Source organism: Nycticebus coucang, chromosome 1 (genome assembly GCF_027406575.1).
Source record: "Nycticebus coucang isolate mNycCou1 chromosome 1, mNycCou1.pri, whole genome shotgun sequence".
NCBI lineage: Eukaryota > Metazoa > Chordata > Mammalia > Primates > Lorisidae > Nycticebus > Nycticebus coucang.
In genome coordinates this window covers 195,570,727-195,592,617 of record NC_069780.1, presented here as the reverse complement: position 1 = coordinate 195,592,617, position 21,891 = coordinate 195,570,727, and positions in this window count along the sequence as shown.

Here is a 21,891-nt window from a genome sequence, read left to right as displayed (position 1 = left end):
AAACTCTGGTAGATCAAGGATGCAGGTAGGTAATCATAGGCATAATAAAAGCATATATACAATGTAAAGGCTAGTAAAGGGGGAAATAAAAAATGTTGAATCAGGTCAAAAACTAATAAGGAAGGATAGAAAGAGAACTGAAGGGGCCACTAGGAAGCCAATTGTATAATTAAGTGGTAAATCCAGGCACAAACATATCACTCGTTCATATGATTACTTCACTATAGTAACATGCTAAAAAGACAAAGGTTATCATGCTGTAGTACAAAAATAAAACAAAACAATCTAAATGTTTCTTCATGACACGCGGCCATTCAAGCGCATGAACGAGAGGATGGGAAAGGGTGAACCATGCAGACAGAACAGTGGTGGAGGCAGAGATCTGAAAGGCTCCTCAGCAGCAGGACGCGTGGGCTCACCCTGCACATGCGCGCCCACTTCAGTACACCAGGAGCACCACCCAAACTCAAGACTTGTTAGTCACCAAAAAGTCTCAACAGATTTTGAAGTGTTGACAACATACAGAGCACAGTTTATGACCACAGTGAAATTAAGCTACAAATAAATAACAAAAAGATACAGAGAAAAACTCCCAACTGTCTGGAAAGAAAGTGATAAACTTCTGAACACCCCATCAGTCAAGGAGAGATCACATTTAAAATTAAGAAATATTGGCTCGACACCTGTGGCTTAAGCAGCTAAGGCGCCAGCCCCATACACCTGAGCTGGCGGGTTTGAATCCAGTCCGGGCCCACCAAACAACAATGAGAGCTGCAATCAAAAAAAAATATCCCGGCATTGTGGTGGGCGCCTGTAGTCCCAGCTACTTGGGAGGCAGAGGCAGGAGAATCACTTGAGCCCAGGAGTTGGAGATTGCTGTGAGCTGTGATGCCACAGCACTCTACCCAGGGCGACAGCTTGAGGCTCTGTCTCAAAAAAAAAAAGAAAAAAAATTAGGAAATATTTTGAATTGGTGAAGAAAACAACACAAAGTATGAAAACTCATGTGATATAGTTAAAACTGTGTTGAGAATACAAAATACTCTTTCATGCATACATTAGGAAAAATGCTAAAAATCAAAGTACTAATTTTTTTCTCAAGAACTGAAGAAAATAACAGAAAATTGAATTATTAAACTCGATGTATGACAAGAAAAAAAAATCAAAATAACATTGGTAATTAACAAAACAGAAAACGTACATGAGAAAAAAATAGCCAAAAGTTGTTTGCTTGAAATAAAATAATGAAAGTTTAATTGAGAAAATGTAAGAAGGCACAATTTAACTATATCAAAAATGAAAATGGAGATACCAGTAAAGATCCCACAGATGTTAAAGTAAAGATAAAAGAATACACTGAATGATTTATTCCAGTAAATTTGACAATTTAGATAAATTGAACAAATTCTGAAAAATACAACTTGCCAAAACTGATACAAGAAAAATGTATAAGTCTGAATGATCCTATTGAAAAGATGCCACAAAGAAAACTCTAGATCCAGTTGGCTTGCCCCCAAAATTTCTCCAAATGTTTGTGGAATAAATAATACCAATGTTACACAAACTCTTCCAGAGGAAAGAAAAAAAGAGTAATGTTTTACAACTTTATTTAGAAGACCATCATGACCTTATTGTTATAATCTGACAAGATCATTACAGGCGAGCTCTGATGTGAGAATGGGCACCAATGTCAATGTGAAACTCTGATAGATCAAGGATTCAGGTAGCATAATTAACACATGCCTCCAAGGCAATCCCAATTAAAATCTCAGCAGATTTTTTAGTTCTTTAAAAATTAGCAAATCACAATCAACAATATATAAAAATATCCCATACTAATTAAGAAATAATCCATATGCATAAGAACATTAAAAATCAAAAATAAATACAGGCTTGGCACCTGTAGCTCAGCTGTTAGGGCGCTGGCCACATACATCAAGGCCGGCGGGTTCAAACATGGCCCAGGCCAGCTGAACTACAGTATCAACTGCAACAAAGAAATAACTGGGTGTTGTGGCAGGTGCCTGTGGTCCCAGCTACTCGGGAGGCTGAGACAAGAGAATCACTTAAGCCCAAGTGTGTGAGGTTGCTCTGAGTTGTGACACCACGGCACTCTACCGAGGATGACATAGTAAGACTCTGTCTCAAAATAAATACATACGTACATACAAATAACATATAATCAAATGTAAAGTATCACAATTATCTCAACGGGTGCAGAAGAAAAACTTTAAAAAATATATAGCTCCCATTAATTATGAGAATGCTAAGAAATGGAAGAAAAGGGAGTGAACTTGTTACCAGGATGGTGAGGAAGCTGCCACATGTAATCGGGACTGCACTGTGGGCACGAAACTTTACCACTTTAATTAAACAGAAAGAAAGATATATGAGTTGGAAAGCAGGAAATAAAATCCTTAATTCATTGACAATACATAGAAAGTATAAAATCTATTTTTAAAATTATTTATTGATATATTATTTCAGTAATATCACTAAATATAAGGCCAGCCTACAAAGTTATTATTCTATATACTTATAGCAAATAATTAAGAATGAAATTTTAAATTATAATAGTATTTTTTCAAAATCTTTAAAAAAAATCTTCTTAGATCTTGAGCCAGGCACAGTGGTGGCACCCATAGTCCCAGATACTGGGAAGGCTGAGGCAGGCAGATCACTTGAGCCCAGGAGTCTGAGGTTGAGCTGTGATACTACCACTGACCCCCAGCCTAAGCAAAAGAGAAAGACTCAAAAAAAGTGTTCGAGAGCTTGAAAACTATGTTTTATTGAGAGAAATTAGAGAAGACCTAAATGAGAAAGAGAAATACCATGTTCATGGATTGGAAGAGTCTATAAATATATATGTTGATTCTTTTCCCGAAATTAACACGTCTCCAAGGCAATCCCAATTAAAATCTCAGCAGATTTTTCATGTTATTGATTTTATTGATGAATGGACTTTTGGTTTGATATTTGCTTTCTTGATGTGCTGTTGAGCAAAAGAAGCTCAGTATAAAGGAACACACACTCCACGTGTGACGTGAAGACCTGACTGTCAATGCTGGTTTGTGCTGTGAGAGGTCAGGGAGGTGGCCTTCCTGGCACTCCTGCCTTGGGGAGAAGGCGGTGGTGCTGCTTCTTGGTCTGGGAGCTGTCCACAGGGTATGCTTCACCTGTAAAGATATAGCCAGCAGCGTGCTTGGGATGTGCACCTTGTGAGGCACCTGGCTGCACCTGTGGGAGCTGACAAGTAAGCCTGGCCCCACTCCCACCACTGTCAAGCCACCCTGGACCTTCCTGGGAGGCTCTGCCACTCCCCTGAGACACCAGGGACCTTTCACACCCTCTTGGTGTGTGTGGCATCAACACCCTCCAAATCCGAGCTAAGCTTTGGTGGGGTGCTCCCCACTAATGGTGGGCGACTGTAAGAGTGCACTTCCTGATGTCTACATGTAAAAGACTGAAACTGGACCCACACCTTTCCCCACTCACAAAAATTGATTCAAGATGGATAAAGGACTTAAATTTAAGGCATGAAACAATAAAAATCCTCAAAGAAAGCATAGGAAAAACACTGGAAGATATCGGCCTGGGGAAAGACTTCATGAAGAAGACTGCCATGGCAATTGCAACAACAACAAAAATAAACAAATGGGACTTCATTAAACTGAAAAGCTTCTGTACAGCTAAGGAGACAATAACCAAAGCAAAGAGACAACCTACACAATGGGAAAGGATGTTTGCATATTTTCAATCAGACAAAAGCTTGATAACTAGGATCTATAGAGAACTCAAATTAATCCACGTGAAAAAAGCCAACAATCCCATATATCAATGGGCAAGAGACATGAATAGAACTTTCTCTAAAGATGACAGACGAATGGCTAACAAACACATGAAAAAATGTTCATCATCTCTATATATTAGAGAAATGCAAATCAAAACCACCCTGAGATATCATCTAACCCCAGTGAGAATGGCCCACATCACAAAATCTCAAAACTGCAGATGCTGGCGTGGATGTGGAGAGAAGGGAACACTTTTACACTGCTGGTGGGACTGCAAACTAGTACAACCTTTCTGGAAGGAAGTATGGAGAAACCTCAAAGCACTCAAGCTAGACCTCCCATTTGATCCTGCAATCCCATTACTGGGCATCTACCCAGAAGGAAAAAAATCCTTTTATCATAAGGATACTTGTACTAGACTGTTTATTGCAGCTCAATTTACAATCGCCAAAATGTGGAAACAGCCTAAATGCCCACCAACCCAGGAATGGATTAACAAGCTGTGGTATATGTATACCATGGAATACTATTCAGCCATTAAAAAAAATGGAGACTTTACATCCTTCGTATTAACCTGGATGGAAGTGGAAGACATTATTCTTAGCAAAGCATCACAAGAATGGAGAAGCATGAATCCTATGTACTCAATTTTGATATGAGAACAATTAATGACAATTATGGTTATGGGGGGGAAACAGAAAGAGGGACGGAGGGAGGTGGGTGGGGCCTTGGTGTGTGTCACACTTTATGGGGGCAAGACATGATTGCAAGAGGGACTTTACCTAACAATTGCAATCAGTGTAACCTGGCTTATTGTACCCTCAATGAATCCCCAACAATAAAAAAATAAAAATAAAAAATAAAAAAGAGTGCCCTTCCTTCATTCTAAAGTAGAATGACCCCAGCAGGTTGTTGTGTGGAAATTAACAAGATGAATCTAAAAATTACCTACCTGGAAATGCAACAATCTCCAGGTCAGTCTTGAAAGAAAAGAAGTCAGAGGACTTCCAACATAAGATATATATGAAGAACTAAGGGAGTCCTGCGTGTCACGCAATGTGAACCTGAAGCTGGGAGCACAGGGAGCCGGGTAGCAGAGTCAAGTCACAGGATGTGCTGTGCAGGGGTGGCACCTGGGTCCCCACCGGGGCCAGGATGAGTCGCTGCAGGAGAGGACGGACCGGGTCTCGGTGCTAACTCCTGCTGCTCCCCACACACACAGCCCTGAGTGAGGAGGAAACAACAAACCTTTTAGATCACACCATAGGAAAATGTCTCCATAACCCTGAAATGAAGGGCAACATTTTAAAAGAATACGATTGTATGGGCAGCGCCTGTGGCTCAAGGAGTAGGGCACTGTCCCATATGCCGGAGGTGGCAGGTTCAAACCTAGCCCTGGCCGAAAACCACAAAAGAAAAATAAATACGATTGTATGTAGAACTTAGTTAAGAATAAGAATGTCTGTATGAAAAGATACCATTTAAGGAGTGAAAAGTCCAGGTACTAAGTGTGTAGTGTAATATAATATACTCTTACTACACACACGGTGCCTAATAAATGTATACACATTTTAAGAGGAAAAGCTATCCTATTCTTCCCAGCATTCATTTAACACCTTATCACACTACATATTGCTACAGCAATCATTCATCTTTGAGAAGTAATACATAGATAATACTGCTTACAATGTGAATACCTTTTTCTGGCACTCCCCGTATATCCTAGGTTTGACAATTAAGTTTGTGAATTTACCCTAGAAAAAGTGCTACATACTTACTGCTGAATATCACTACAGTCACCTTCAAAGCACTCCCTCCCCTTGGGGAGTTATGCACTGACACTAATCCCTAGTCCACCCTTCGAAGCAATTTTGGAACTCTTCTGGCATGCCATCAGATCTGTGGTCATACGGCACACAAAAAACACACAACAATGCACTCCCCTCAGCAAGATACTGCCACACATAGACACTGACACGGCTGTTAGACACTGGTGCACCAGGTAGGAACCCTTACTGAGCTGCCTGTGCAGTGCTGCCAGGCAAAGGGTGGCAAGTTCGCAAACTTAACTGTGAGACCTTCATATGATGACAGCTCCACTGGGTATTGCCCTAGTGGGGACTTCTGAGGTGGCTCCATCCAGGACAAGTCTCTGCCAAGGCCCCCTGTCCAGGACATCCTTTGGCACGTGGGTGGAGGCAGCCATGGCTCCTCAGCTCACGCATCTGTGCACCTGCAGAATCAGCGTCTGAGCCCCGGGCACAGCAGCACAAACCTCAACTGGGCCCAGTTAGCCACAGCTGGGCAGCCACGGCCCTGCAATGTTGGGAGCAGGTACTTGAGGGGGGCCTGGGAAGCCAGCGATTTCTGCCCCAAAGATCCTAACATTCTGAACCTGCCTTTGGGGTCATCGTCTCATTGTGTGGTAAACAACACCAGGCTCCCTTGGCCCATAAGAACCTTCTTATCAGGCATCGTCTTGGCCACACACTTGCACACTGTTCATTCTGTGCATGGCCAGGCTGGGATGTTTGAAATGTTTATATTCTGCTTTTCTTTTACTTATAAATTCTATCTTTAAACCATCTCTCTCTTCTCTCACTATACTATAGTAGGCCACATGGCATGTGCTTAGAAACGTCTTCTGCCAGGTGTCCTGGTCCAGTGTCACCCATGTAAAGCCCTGGCACACAGGCTCCATCCAGCCAAGTTCTGTGCAAACTTGTGACACAGACAGCCTTTACTCCAGTTCCCAGTTCCTCGTTTTTGTCTGAGGCCTCATCACGGTGGCCTTCCCTGGCCATATTTCTACCAGATTCTGATCATACCCCTGGGCATCATTGCTGAGAAACATCATTACTGAGCTCTCCCTGTGCTGCCCTCCTCTCAGCCCCTGCCAACTGCCCTGAGTGCCTCCCTCTCGCAGCTCAGGCCTCTGCAAACCTGCCTGGCCCTGTTTGCTGCACAGCATGTTAGGACAGAGCAGCCCACACCTGGTCCCCATTTTCCATCTTGGTCCAGGCAACGTGCAAATAACAAGTATTTCTCACAGTTCCAGAGGCGGGAAAGCCCAAGACTCAGGCACCACACCCCCCGAGGGCCTTGGTGCTGCTTCGCCTGAGACAGAGGGCAAGGGGGCTGGACTGTTCTCTTAGAGCAGCACCTCTGAAAGCCCTACTTAGGACTCTCATGAGGCCACCAGGTCTCAGCACACATTTTGGAGGGGATAGCCACTCACACGATAGCAGGTGAGATCCAGTATTGGCCAGAGGATATAACTGGCAATTCACAGACGGGGACCCAACAGGGCTGACCAGTAAGTGATGCTCGGCCTCACCAAGACAGCCTGGCAGGTGCAGTCCTTTTCAAGAATGGGTGTTGTTTTGGGTGCGACATGAATGATGTCTTGCCTGCTGTTGCATTTTGACAGGTTGAATTTCCCACAAGGTTTCAGGACACTTGGGGACACAAGTGCTTTCATTGTCACACATGCATTGTGCCTCAGATCCGCTTTGCCAACAGTGGGCTCCTTGGGTACGCTGGGTGGGACACGCCTTCCTTCCCACAGCACCGCCTCCTTAGAAGGCGAGGGTGCCAGGCACCCTCTCACCTTTGACAAACTTCTGCCTTCCTTCCTGCGAGGCTGTCAGGGCACCAGCTCTGTGCTAGGCCCTGTCCTTGCCCACAAGAGCCCAGCCCAAAGACAGAAGAGATGTGGGTTGTGCTGGAGCCTGAGAAATGTTGGGAGGTAGAATTAGATTCAGAAACAAGAAACTGGTGGCCACCCTCAGAAACACGTCCTTCCACGATATGAAGTCATGTTTGCAGACAGTGGCAGGGGTGAGCCTGGTGACTGGGAGTCAGGCCCACAGAGACAGTGTCTGCCTGGCACACAACAGAGGCCCAGCCATGGGCACAGGTGAGGCTGGCCAGGCAGGCCCCGCCCTGCCCTCCCGGCTGACAACACAGATTTGGCCAATGATTTGAGGGACCCAGAGGGCCTCTGAGCTGTCAGAAAGCTCCTATCTGCTGCTGCCAGGGCCCAGCTTCCTCTTACGCATTTGCTTTTGATATTCCTGTTTTTCATACATTTATTAAAGAACTCTCAAGGCATTCCTTAACTGTGGCAAGTATAACAAAGCCAGTTCTGAAACGCACCTTCCTCCTTCTCCCATGGAAGCTTCGCCAGCAAATCTTCACTTTGTTTTCGTGGGCACAGCCTATTGGCTCTGCCAAGATTCCCCACACTGTCTTTTAAAACAGAAGCACGTTTTAAATGTTCTAGTTTACTGGATATGTTTTCTTTTCCTCATGGTGGAAATCATTTCTCATTACTGCAATGGATATTTAATAAACATTATAGTGAAAGGGAAATGCCAACTCACTCAACATGAAAGCTGGAAAGTCATGAAGTGAACAGAGAGTGGGGAAGGGAGATAAGTCCAGCATACGTTTTTTAAAAATAGTGGTGTTGGGGAGTTTTTAAAATAAAGGACTTGATTGTTCCTTATTTATTTCTCTTACACTGTCTTGGCTGGTGAGACTTGGTGCCTTCCTAGGAAACAGCTTTTCTTGTCCGAGTGCTCTGTGAGCCACAAAACACAGATTTGGCCATGACGTTCGGGCACCATGAAGGGTTTTCTGTGGAGCCTGTGGCCCGGGGCTGCAGGGGGCATGACCAGCCCTCTGGGAGTCCCTTCTGAGCTCCCTGTGGAAAATGGTGTTCGGTGAAGGCATGTTTCCAGGGGTCCACCCTCACCCGAAGAGACCACTGTTGGTGCCATGGAACCTCTTCAGAGGCCCCAGCCCCTGTGTTCTCTGCTTCCCCTGAGTCCAGAAGCATCCCACAGGCCTTCTTCCTGGAGTGGGCACTGGAGCGTGTCCTGGAGGCTAACCCTCAAATAATCTCTCTGAGCATGTAGGTTGTGCCTAAATGGCTCGTGGCAAGGAGGCAGCCAAGTCCCCTCCCACCAAGATCCTCTTTGGGTGGCCACCCCTTGATGGTCCTGCTCTCATGTCCCTTCCTCCAGGTGGCAAAGTGGCCGCCAGCAGCAACTGTAGCAACACACTCCATTGTCACACACTCTGGGGGAAGACAGAAGAAAGTGACGTCCCAGATGCTCTCTCTGAAGAAGTTTCCTACAAGCCACAGAGATTCCCCTCTTTGAGGGTCACTGTCCAGAAGCAAGTGGAACTTATGCCAATTTCTGAAGTGAAGACTGGGAGCTCCCGGGCAGCACTGGGAGGACTGAGGACCTTCAAACTGATCGGTCAGTGGTGGGAAGTGCCAGCCAGCCCTGTACCTGCAGAGTGAGGAAGGCCAGACCCTGTAGCTGTCCCCAGCTCCATGAGCGCCCAGGCCCATGCCAGGATGTGTGAGCACCCCCCATACTACCCAGCAGCACCAAGCAGGGGCTGGAGCCACGGGGAGCCCAGAAGTGACGTCAGTGTGAGGCAGGGCTGGGCATGGGCACCGTGTGCAGCATGTCCAAGAACAGCAGAAGCAAACACACAGTAAAGGCACAGGGGAGTGCCAGGTGGAGGGCTCTGGGGTGCAGGCACCACCCTCCATCCTGAGCTGGGAGGGACATGGAGACAGGTGTGTGTGTCTGTGGTGGGCTGTATATTTATGTGCCCCCAAACCCATGAGGGGAGGCCCTGGCCCCCAGTGAGTGGCATTTGTGTGAAGGGCCTCTGGGGATGATTAGGTGGGGGGTGGAGCCCACAGGATGACACTCACACCTTTACATGAAGAGACAGACTAGAGCTTGCATTCTCCACATGTGAGGAGGTGAAGGCCCCCTTTGCCCACGGGACTGACCCTTACCAGGGGCCACATGTGCTCGCACCTTGACCCTGAACCCCCAGCCTCCACAACCATGAGAAAAATGTCTGCTGTTTAAGCCACGTGGCCAACGTGAATTTGTGTGATGGAATTTAACCTAACTGCATGGTTAGCCACATGCTGGCTCTGGCTGGAATGCAGGTGCGTCTGGGTGAGGTGGCTGCACCCTCTGGTGGGGGTGACTCTGGCAGGCACTAGAGAGCCCTGGCTCAGACTTGTTCCCTGAGGTTAAAGTGATTGGGAAATGGGAACAAGTGAAAAGTTTCTCAGGGAACCTACAATTAACTGCCAGTTTTTAAATCTGACAAAAGCTTGTAGTGGGGGCTTGGGAAACAGAGTGGCTTGGGAAAAGAGCTGTCCCCAGCTTGATGAGCCCCCAGGCCCATGGAGTGGCAGATGGCGGGACAGCAAGGTGTCTGGCGCTGGGCCCCAGGGACCTCACTGTGCAGCGCCTCGGGGAGATGCCTGTGCAGGGGCAGCGACAGTGAGCACGGGACCCCCCACGGCACCAGGGCCAGAAAAGCCTGGCCACCTGGCCACCGTCTCTATCTCCCCCTGTCTCTCTGTCTTCCCCTGAATCTCTGTCTCTGTTCTTTCTCGCTCTCTCTCTCTGTCTCTCTGTATTTCTGTCTCTCTATCTCTGTCTCATGTGGCAGCCCATATAGCCTATGGCTAGGAGTAGTGAGAGTTATAAGAAACACCTGTAGCTCAATAATGTTCCAATAATGGAACACCTTGGTGGAAAGGGCATGGAGAGGGATTTGGCTCTCCTAACAAGCATGAGAGCTCGCGAGATGAGAGCAGTGGTGAATTGGCAGTCTCTACACCTGTGGTGTTGAGCCGCACGACATCAGCCTTATATTAGGCTGGAGGAGCAGGCAGTCGGGAGCATGCGCATTCTATCACAGACCCGCTTACTCTGACTCTGTCTCCTCTTCTGTCTGCAGAACACCAGCACGGCGTCTCTGCTGAGAATTACCAAGCTCTGCTAAAGACTAAGATCTATCTTTCTAAGAAGACTGCTTTACTCTCTCTAAGACACTCTCTCTCTCCAGCTAAAGTAGATAGCCCTCAGGAACCTAAGAGAAACTGTACCAGAGCAAGGTAACTTAGTGGTCCGCGTCCGGAACCTAGTTAAGCCGGGCCTGAGACCTGGCCAGTCTTGGGCGCTGACAAGTGGTGTCAGGAATGAGATGTGACAGTCTCACACATACACAACTCAATATAGGCAGAACTCTGAGCGAGGTCTTGTTAACGAGGCTGGGAGCACATGGAGGCTCTTGTCTAGGACACTCCATGGCCAGGAGGAAGGGGTGGGCTGGGCAGGATGTGGCGGAGCAGCACAGAGGTCCTGGGAGTGCCCTGAGGTTCTAGCTGCTGCTCTGAGCCCTGTCTTGTGATGGTTATGGGATGGGCCCACTCGGCTCCTCAAGTACAAGCACACAGCTGGTGCTTAATGGCAATCAATTGATCTGTGGAGCTGGAACCAGAAATGTGCAGCCTGCCTCTTCCTCTCCTGTTTGGTCACTAAAGGAAGCAGTGGCTGGTGCATAAAACCTCCAGGCAACACGGGGCAGCCAGCTGTACTCACCCCAGTGCGGGGCAGAGATGGCTGCACCAGAGGCTGAGATGTTCCCTTCAGCTGCTTAGACAGGTGTACAATGGACCACCACACTCAGTACCCAGAGCTCTTCCCCAGGATGAGTAGACCACAGTGTCTGCCTTCCTGGTGTGATGGCATCTGCTGGAGCCTGAAGTTAGGGTAAAATTCTCCTGCGTTATCCACCATGGCCAGTGGATCCTGCTTGCACCCGACATTGGTCTTTCCTGCAGAGGAAGGGGGAGGCACAGGCCCTGAGCACAGGTGCCTGGTCTAATGCAGGCCTGCTGGCCACTCCCTCCTCCTGGTCTGGTTAGGTCTGTGCTTCTCTCCTCTGGCCAGAGGCCATCTAGCTCCCCAAGATGAGCCATCGCCCCTTTCCTTCCTCTATTTTTCAGCACTTCGAATCTTCCTCTGAGCTGAGATGCCACATGGCAGTCCCAAGAATGCCCGCCACCACCACTCCCCTTCCTCTCAGCCAAGTGAGGACAAGGCATCCTTCTCTGCAGGAGCCAAGACAAAGGCTCTGGGGGCTCCCATGGGACAGGGCTATCCAGGCTGAAGGTTGGTCCAGCAGAGGCCAGTAGATGGCTTGACTCTGCTGGTGGTGACTATAGCCGGTGTCTTCCTGGGACTCCGTTGCAGCGTCTTGAGGTGTCTGGATCACAAGCACCTAGTTTCCTTAAAAAGAAGCCTCTCTTCCATGGCGGAATTAGGATATGCTGCTTTTGCAGCCTCAGGAGGAGTTTTTTTTGTGGCACATGGGTGGAAAGAGGTGCCTTTCAGGGACTCTGCATGGCAGTGTGGCAGGCACACTGTGGGCTGTCCTCTGGAGCCATCGAGAGGACCCATGTCCAAAGGCAAAAGCCACTTGGGAGAACAGGAAGGTGCTTGCTGGTGCCTTTTGCAAGTTGACTTTCTGCCTTTGTCCTACTGATTTTCTGGAAAGAAAAGCTTCTCTGGAGGCTGAGATAAAACACTCCTTCTGTTTGCAGTTTCCCTCGAAAGCCACACAGGATAAAAAGAAGCTGCTGGGTGCTTTTCAACCTCATGGGCTCCAGCGTCCTGTCCCGTGAGCACACCAAGCACCCTGCACAAGAGAAGGCCAAGAAGAGAAAGATACAGGAACAAAAGAGAAACTGTCCCTCTCCTTCAACTTGTCTGTGAGCCTGAGAGAAACTTTTCTTTACTGAAGGAAGAAAAATACACTTTTCTCAGCAAGCCCTGCCTGGCAAGGATGGATGTTTTTTATGCTGATTTATAAAACCACCTGGAACTCAGATGCTGCTTGGGCTCTGCCCCCTCTCACGCCTTCCCAGTTGGGGTTAGCTGCACCCCAAAGGAGGGAGTCCTACAGCCGTTTAGATCCGGTGCCCACCCGTTTTTATTGCCACAAATACCTGTCATCAAGTGGTCAGTTTTCATTGTGGACTTTGGGGGGGAGATCTTAGTGCTAATTCTATTTATTCCTTTAAAGCAAATGATAATAAATCAGCACCAACCTGAGACGTCAGAACTCAGTTCCCATGAATGAAGTAGCATTCAAGAAAATAAAACCTCTCCAGAATCATCCTTCATACCTCACGGCTCTTTCTCCAACTCCCACTTTCCTTATGAGGCCGTCTGTCCCTGTGGCCTAAGGAAGTTGGTCAGCAGTCTCGGGACCAAAGCCACCTGCGGGGCAGTGACCCTCACGGGGCAGTGACCCTCAGAAAGACCTTCCCCAAATCAGCTGCTCTGGCCTCTCAGAGTGAGCCTGGTATACTCTGCCACCTGCCTTTCCTTACACATTCAATTTCTTAAATGTTTTTCTCCATCTATTAAAAAATGTGTTTTTTTGTAAAAAATTTCAGAACTACAGCAAGAAAAGGCCCCAACTTCCTTCTAAGTTCCATTAACTATTTAATAGCATATTTCAAGATGTTCCTGTGTGAACATGGAAATACCTACCAACAAGCTCTGGTGTCCCCTTGGGGGCCACTCGGATCGCCATCTGTCTGAAGGCTGAGTAGGGTCCACATACAGATGTGAGGAATTAAGCCCAGATCCCCAGGGATGGATGTGCAGGGTGTTTCTAGTGTTTTACTTTATTTACAAACAGGGCTGCAGTGGAGGTGCAGACACATGCACACATCCATATGAGCACACACAGAAGCATGCACACATGCCCATATGATCACACACACCCCCACACAGACAGACACACAGAGGCACACATACGCACACACAGGCACCCCCCCCACACAACACACACACACAGGCACACACCCACACTACCCCACCCATACACACACAGGCACACATACACACACACAGGCACCCCCCCCCCACACACACACAGGCACACCCCCCCCCACACACACAGGCACACACCTACACACACACAGTTGGGGGCTCACAGTTGGGGCTTTCAATAGGGGCTCTCAGCGGGGGAGTTCTCAGTGTAGGGCTCACAACGAGAGGGGCTCTCAGTGGGAGGCTTGTAGTGAGGGGACTTGCAGTGGGGCCTCACGGGTTGCTCTCAGTGGTGGGGCTCAAAGTTGGGGGCTCACAGTGGAAGGCTCATAGAGGGGGGCTTACACCTTAAGGGAGGTTGCCAAGCCCCAGGGTACATTTGGGGGCCTGGTTCTTGGTTCTAGATGTATTCAGGACAGGGCTGCCAGGCCACTTAGTCAGGAATCTCCCTGGCTAACTTCAACAGGAGCCTGGGCCAGAACCCTTTGTACCTGGGGAGGGCCTGGTTGACCTTGTGGCTGGTGGGATGGCAGCTGTGTCCCCTGCCCTCCCCCAGGAGGGCAGAGTGTGGGGCAAGGGGCTTGCGACAACTCTAACCCAAAAGCAGTTGTATTCCCTCACCACTTGTGGAAATATCCCTTGCTTGGAAAGGAGGTGACCACCAAGTTTCCTTCGTCAGGCTGTTTTTCCCCTGAAAGGATCACCGTGCAACCTCTGTCTGTGCCTCTGCTGGGGACAACAGCACACAGGCCGGCTCTGTGGTCACCTTTCATCTCTTTCTGCCTTTATTGCAAATTCTTCTAAGGAGGTGTTTGCCAAGTGGTTCCCAGAAGCCTGTCCCCAGGCCAGACAGAGCCCATAATGAAGTTTTCCCTGGTCTGTGGTAAAGACAGAAAAATGGCACCAGTGGAAGAATCTCTGCCTAAGGCCACAGGGAGCTCACTGCACAGTTGTTTGTTGTCCTTTGTTCTGGGGTCATTCTGTGAGGCAACTCCTAGCAGCACTCGCTCAGGGAAGGACAGATCAGCTCTGCGCTGCTCTCCCTGGGAGTCTGACAGCCTGCCTGGGACCTCAGACACTCCTCACATCAGGAGGGGCACATCTGTCCCTCCCTTGAACCTGGGGGTCCTTTCTGATGGCTTCAAAAAACAGAGTCAGCAGAGGGAAACCTGCCTGACTATCAGGGCTGGGTCAGAAAAGGCCTGTACCCTTCTCCTGGGACACCTCTGATAGCCCCCAGCTGGGGAGAGCGGGGATGAGAGAGAAAGAATTAGAAACAGAGAGAAAGGGGGAGAGGGAGAGAATTAGAAATGGAGAGAAGGGGAGAGGGAGAGAATTAGAGACATAGAAATGAGGAGGGAGAGAAATAGGGATGGGGGAGAATGTGAGGGAACCAGGAGATGGAGAGGGGGCGAGAGGGAGCAGCACTGTGCCCATGGTAGGGGTGGGGGGAGTCCTCGCACAAGGCAGGGGAGACTTAACTCCACCGGCAGCTCCTGGGCGGAAGAATCAGGTGAGCTGAGATGTTCAAAGTCAGAGTCCTCAGTGCCTTGGTCTGTCCACCGTGCTGCTGCTTGTCTGCAGAGCCACTCGGTCCTGGAGCTGTCCTGTCTGCACCTCAGGCCTGCGGGGCACCTGTGTCTTTGGTTCTGGGTGATGTCAGAGGAGTGGTTCCTGGGAAGCAGAAAGTCACGTGTGCAGCTGAGGAGAAATGTATCCCAGAGGCTTAGGGACATCTGAGGAGGTTGGGTGACACTTGGAAGAAAGAGGTTTTACTAGAATTCAAGGAGAGAGGTTTTTATTTAATAAAGTTCTTGAAAGCTTAACAAGCATTCGAATTAAAGGTGTGACTTGTGTTGGGAAAAAGACACTTAAGCCAGAAGGCCTGGACAGAAGGCCCCAGAAGGCAGCCACTGTGGGAGGCTCCTCTGTCCAGATCACCGCAGGGTGTGGAGACCACCCAGACTGCCTGACAGTGTCCAGTGCCAGGTGGCAACAGGTGACAGAAAGAGGCTTCTGCAGAGGAGGAGTCAGTTGTTTTAAGTGTGTTCCCAGTTTGTGGTAGGTTCACTGGCACACAGAAAGCCCAGGGGAGAGAGGAGTCAGTTTCACTCCACACTGCAGCGCAGTTATCAAGCACCAACTGTGTGACCTGAGTGTAGTGCTCGCTGCTCTCGGGGGCACGGCACATCTTACCCAGAAACTCTAAACCAATTACACGGGGTGGGGGGTGGGGTGTAGCTGGGGCCCTGGGCTCCAACAACCAATTCTTGACTCCAGGGCCTGATGGAGGCAGATGCTCATTCTGAGGACCCTGTCTGGGTCTTGGGATCCCCTGAGAGAAAGTCCTGGATTGGGGGTCCTTGTTGTTCACAGGAAGAAGACGACCCAGGAGGCAGAGCCAGGCTGGGTGAGCACAGGGCCCCACCTGACCCACATGCAGCATCCATGTGGGAACTGTTGTGGGTGAGTGCTGGGTGGCCAGCAACTTGAATCAGTCTCACTTGGTCGTAGGGACAGAGACCAGGGATTGAGATCTGGGGAGAGAAAGAGAAGAGAAGAGAGAGAGGGAGGGTAGGGAGAAAGGGGGAGAGAGAGAGAGAGAGAGAGAGAGACAGAGAGTGGGGGAGGGAGAGAGGAAGGAGAGAACCGGAGAGAGGGAAGGGAAGAGAGGGAAGTGGAGTGAGGAAGAGAGGGAGGGAGGGATGGGGAGAGGGAGAGAGTGAGGGAGGAGAAGGGAGAAAGAGGGAGAGAAAGAGAGGGAGGAGGGAGAGAGGGAGGGAAAGGGAAAGGGGGAGAGAGAGGGAGGGAGAAAGAGGGAGAGAAGAAGGGGAGAGGGAAGGGGAGCAGAAGGAAAGGGGGAGAGAGAGAGGGAGGAGAAGGGAGAAAGAGGGAGAGAAAGAGAGGGAGGAGGGAGAGAGGGAGGGAAAGGGAAAGGGGGAGAGAGAGGGAGGGAGAAAGAGGGAGAGAGAGGGAGGGAGAAAGAGGGAGAGGAAGGGGAGAGGGAAGGGGAGCAGAAGGAAAGGGGGAGAGAGAGAGGGAGGAGGTGGAGGGGGAGAGGGAGGGAGGGAAGCAGGAAGAGGGAGAGGGAGAAAGGGGGAGAGAGAAGAGGATGAGAGGAAGGGAGGGATGGGGGAGAGGGAGAAAGAAGGGAAGGGAGAGGAGGAGGAGGAGGGAGGGAGGATGGGGAGAGAGAGAAGGAGGGGGATAGGGAAGGAGGAGAAAGGAGGGGAAGGGAGGGAGATCTCAATCTGGCAGCTGCTAGGTGGTTGTTAGCAGTTTGTAACACAGAGATCCCAACCTTTACCTCCAGTTAAGACAGAACATATTTTATTGTACCAGAGAGGACCCCAGGCGGAAGCTGGGCCACGGCAAGAAGTCCCTCCCTCCTGGAGCTGAGATCTCCATCTCTGCCACTTAAGCCACAACCTGGGTACCAATAACAGTGGCATCCTGCACAGCTTGGCTGGCCTATGCCCTGGCCCTGGGCTCTGAGGGTGCAGTAACTCTCTGGCCCAGCCAGTGCAGGTCTCTCTCTGTGGATAGCCTTTCAGCCGGTAGCCTCCAGGGCCCCGTCATGTCTTGGGGCCGGGGTGGGCCTGCAAACCACACTGCCCCAAAGTCGATACCTCCTTCAGGATCATCCCAGATGAGGGACACCAGTAGGATGTGCTGGGAAGTGGGACAATTGTGGCCCATTGGCCTGAGCTTACCCTGGCAGGAACCTCTGCAGGCCAGTCTCATGTGCAGAGGAAGTGAAAGGAAAGAGGAAATGGGCACCAGAGGTGACAGGTTGCTCCTGTCCCCAAGAAAAGGGGTACCCAGAACCACCCCAGAGGCCCAGCTGGAGGAAGCCAGTCTCCTGGCCCCTTCCCAGCCTCCCTGTCCCTCACCTCCTGCAGGGCAGGGCCTCTCACCTGTGCCCGCCATCTGACATCTCTGGAAATCCCATTCATTGCCCTGGTGGGACAGGGAATTGCATTCTTCTCACTTCCCTGTATCTGCCCTTTGCCCTGCAGCTTTGCAAGGTGTTTGCTGTTTATATTTCAAGACTTCCAGGGACAAACTGAGCTTTCTAAAACAAGCACAGTGGAATTTGACACCAGTCACCCAGTGTGGAATATTTTCTTCCACTGGTCACAAACTCATCCCAAGACTCCAGCAGTGATTTTTGTAGGATCTTCCAGCAGCTGTCCCAGAGACAAAGACAGGCTCACTGGGGAATGGGCCAAAGCCAAACCCTTCCTTCCCCAGACACCTTGAGCCCAGTGAAAAAGGATCTTTCCTGTGTCAACTAGAACCCCAAGAGATGATACTAGACATTTAGGCAGAGCAGGAAGCCCACACTGTCCACACTGTCCCCAGAGTGGGGGTCCATGCTCTGCTGCACCCACACCCTCTGCCCCTGGACACATTGCTGGTGCCATGTTTACTGGTGACAAAAAAAGAAAAGCCCCTAATAAAATGCCAAGAAGGAAGTTCTTTGAAAAACAAGCTTGTCCTTCCAGAGTCTGGCTTGGGTACTGCAAACCCTCAGGCCAGCCTTGGCCCTGGGAAGGCCTAGTCTCAGAATCCAAGGCCAGGCAGGCTGTGCGGACGACAGGGGATGCCTCTGATGGTGGCCGGGAGGAGTCCCAGGAGTGCTGGACCTCACTACCCAGGTTGGAAAGAGTCTCAGTGTGCACCAAAAGAAAGGAACCTTGAGGTGACCCTCACAATGTGAGGGAGGTGACCACTATCCACCTGAGGACTATGGTGACTCCCTCGCACTCTGAGGAAAGTGACCGCTGTCTGCCCGAGGGCTGTGATGACCCCCTCACACTCTGAGGGAGGTAACTGCTGTATGGTGTCAGACAGGACAGCCCCATACAAGGTCTGTGGCCCCTGTAGCCCACTCACTGGCACTGTTCCCCACTCCGAAATGTGGGACCACCTTTTTCCTTTTGCTCATCCAGGCTTCCCAGAAAACCTACCAAATCCCAAATGCCTGGTGTGCTCTCAGCTGCCTCAGCAGGATGTGAGCAGGTGGAGATTTGGACTTGAAGCTCACTTCTTTCTGGCTCCCCTGCTCCTAGAAAGTGGGTCTATAGCTGCCAGGCAGATGTTTATAACTCAGGGACTACCTGTATTTTAGAAAAGGAAGTAAACAACATTCCAGGAAGGTAGCTTGTCCTGCTGGCTGACGTCTGCTGGGCTTCGGAGATGGTGCCATTGGGAAGTTCACAGGTGCCTGTGCAAGCCTGTGTGTGTACTGTAGACCCGAGGCGAGATGACCTCAGACCCCTCCACTGCCCACATGTCCTGCCTTCTGCTGGCTCCTGCTGCAGGCTGGGCAAGCCCTTCTACCTACTTCACTTTGTTTTGATCATGATAAAAACAAGCAAAACCTGTATGTAAAGTAAATCATTCAAAATTATGCTGAGAACATAATTGGAAAACCACTTTGTGAACTGGGTGGGTTCTTCCCTCCTGGGTCTCTAAACACAAAATTTGCATGAAAGATTTCTGAAAATATTTATTTGAAATTGAAAGCTCCATCTCCCTCTCAACCCAAGGTGAGGCCAGCATGGGCCCCTCTAAGACAGTTTCCTTGAGCAGCACATGGTTATTAAATGTAATTGTCCTGTGCAGGTGACTCAACCTATGGATTTGGTCAGAATGACACGTGGGGGTAAACATGGAATTATCCCGCAGCCTCCGGGCACACCAGGAAGCAGCTATCGAGGCTCCATCCCTGCTTGCCTTGCAGTGGTGTTAACAGCCGGGTACCCAGCATGACGTCGTGATGCGTTTGTAATTCAGGCCATGCTTTCATGTGGTTGCACTGGGCAGGAGCAGTGAAATAAGAGATCCAGTGTTTTGTGAGCCCATTTTGAACTTTCTGTCCATGCGCTAGAAGGAAATCTATAAAATGCCAAAGTATGTTGGTCCTAAGGGAAGCCAGGTGCGTGAGGGGAGTCGGCAGCTAGTATTTCACGAGCATGCACTCCCAGGCCCAAGGACCAGGAACCTGTGATTCTGAAGTCCTCTTGGGCACTCAGCAACCTGGGATCCATTTGCAAAATTAAGAGCACTCAGGAAAGAAAATACCATCACCACCCTGGGGGTGGGGAGACAAGAAGCTGCCTAGTGGTGTCTGTCTGTCCCAAATCAGGCTGTTCCTGTTTGTGCACATCCCTAGGCTCAGAGGACCTTTGACTGTGTGACTGTTCTGCGGCTGCTTCGGGGTCTGGAGGCAGCTTTTCTCACACTATGTGGGAAAGCAGAGGAAGGGGGAAGCTCTCTGCTCACTTCCACCAGCGCTCCACATAAAGACACCAAGTCTCTTCAAAAGAGGCCTATCCATGCCAGGGGCAGGAGCTGCATTATTATAGGACCCTACTATACCTTCTAGAAATTTCCAGGAGCCAAAATCCAGGGTAAGTGGAGGCTGAAATTGAGCTCCAAGGCACTGGCAAGGGTGGCAATCTCAGAGGCTGAGCTGGTGGCTTTCTGCCTGGGTCTCCCTCGTGTGTCCAAACACACACACGGAAGCTCCCTGCCTGGTAAACACACATACACACACACACACAGCAGCTCCACGCCACTGCCTAGGCTCATCTCAGTGCCAGCATTGGGCAGGAGCTGCAGGATCAGGATCCTCTTGGGCCACAGAGGAAGCCACAGCCAACTGGTGGAGGTACCCCCGGGTCTGCTGCTCTGTACACAGTGGTTTCAGCCTTTGGTCACAGTGCTGGGGCCCCTGGTTCCCATTGTGCCCACCACACCACCCACCCTTCCTGGATGCTTCTTAAGAAGAAGGGGGGAGGGTCAGGACAATAATGGTCGGGATTACCACAAAACGGCACTCGCCAGAGCTCTCAAGACAGTCCAATCTCTGTTGAGAGGCCCATTTTAGGTGACGCCTGTGAAAGCTTGGGTGCATTATTCTAAGTTAAAGAATACACATGTGCTTCATTTCCTAAGATTTTATGACTGCAAAAGCAGGCAGGCCTACTCTGCTTCCCAAGACCACAGGACCCCAGACCCGCCCCTTCCTGCTAGTAAGGAGACACATGGGGAGGGCAGGGGCCCTCCGTGGAGCGTGCCAAGCTGTGCCCACTTAGACTGAGGGCTGGGCCCACAGTGCCGTGCACACTGCTGCCTGGGGCTCTGGCCTCCCCAGGCCATATAGCTCACCAGGGGAGCCGGCAGTGGCCACTGCACCTGGGCACAGATGTGGTAGAGGAAGAGAAGAGGGCCTGGGAGGGCCTGACAGGGTGGACCAGGCTCTGGGGCTAGATGCCCCGCAGAGGGGCACTTCCCATGGGCAGAGGCAGCTTGTGATTGCAGCCTGGTGGGAGGCCTTGTTTGGAGGTACAGATATGTCTGCTTGCAAGAAGTGGCCCCTTGGCCAGGGCCCCTCAGAAGACAGGAGGAATACTCTCAGGCCTGAGTCTGTGGGCCCCAGCAGATGGCAAGCTCAAGGCACCTGCCAGGTTTAGTGGCCAACTCTGGTTTAGCCTTTAGTTGTGTGTTGACCGGCTATGTGCCTGAGGGGCCATGCAGTGCCCTGGCCTCTGCCTCACAGGATGACGGCAGCACCTGGCCCAAACATGGCATCTGACAAGGGGTGTCCTTACAGGGCAGGAGGCAGGGACAGGGGCCAAGTGGCTGCACTGGTAAGTGGGCAGAAGCTGCTCCAGTGAGGCCAGTGGGAACGGAGAGGGCTGGGGACTGTGCCAGTCACAGAAGGCCTAGTGGAGCCAGAGCTGGACAGGTGTGTGATCCTTCAGTGCTGCCCAGCAGCCCCTCCGCCAGGGCTGAGAACCAGCACCACTGAGGTTTGGGAGTGTGAGGGACAAAAGCTTATGAAGAAAATGCTGAATTTGCTGCTGAAGTGCTGTGGAGACAGCACCAACCCAGCAGGTACTTCCAGGGCAGAGGAAGCAAGGGGGAATCCAAAGGGGTGGTGAGAAAGGGGCAGAGTGGCCAGCAGGGGTGGGTTGCAAAGGAGGAAACAGGGTGCAGGGGCTGGTGCCAGGAGCCGGAGGCACACAAAGGGACAGGGAGTGGGTGAGGACCACTGAGCTGGGTGTGGAGGAGGCCAAGGGCAGGCGGCCAGGCCTGGGGGGCTCCTGGGCTCCCCAACCAGGTCCAACACAGGCCCTGGCCAAACTCATGATGAGGCCACAGGGCTGGTCCAACCTGGTAGTCCAACGCTGGACCTTCACCTAGCCCGGCCAGGAGCTGGAGCTGGCCTTGGGGAGCAACCGAGTGTCCCTGGCCACTTGCATACATAGCCTCCCGGGTCCCTGTCTCCCAGTCCTTTCCTCGAATTGGGGATCTCTTGACCCAAAAGACCTGGTGAGCGGCTGGAGCTGTCCCCTGTAAGGTTCGTATGGAGCCCCAGGCCGCCCTTGTAGTGGCCTAGGTCAGGC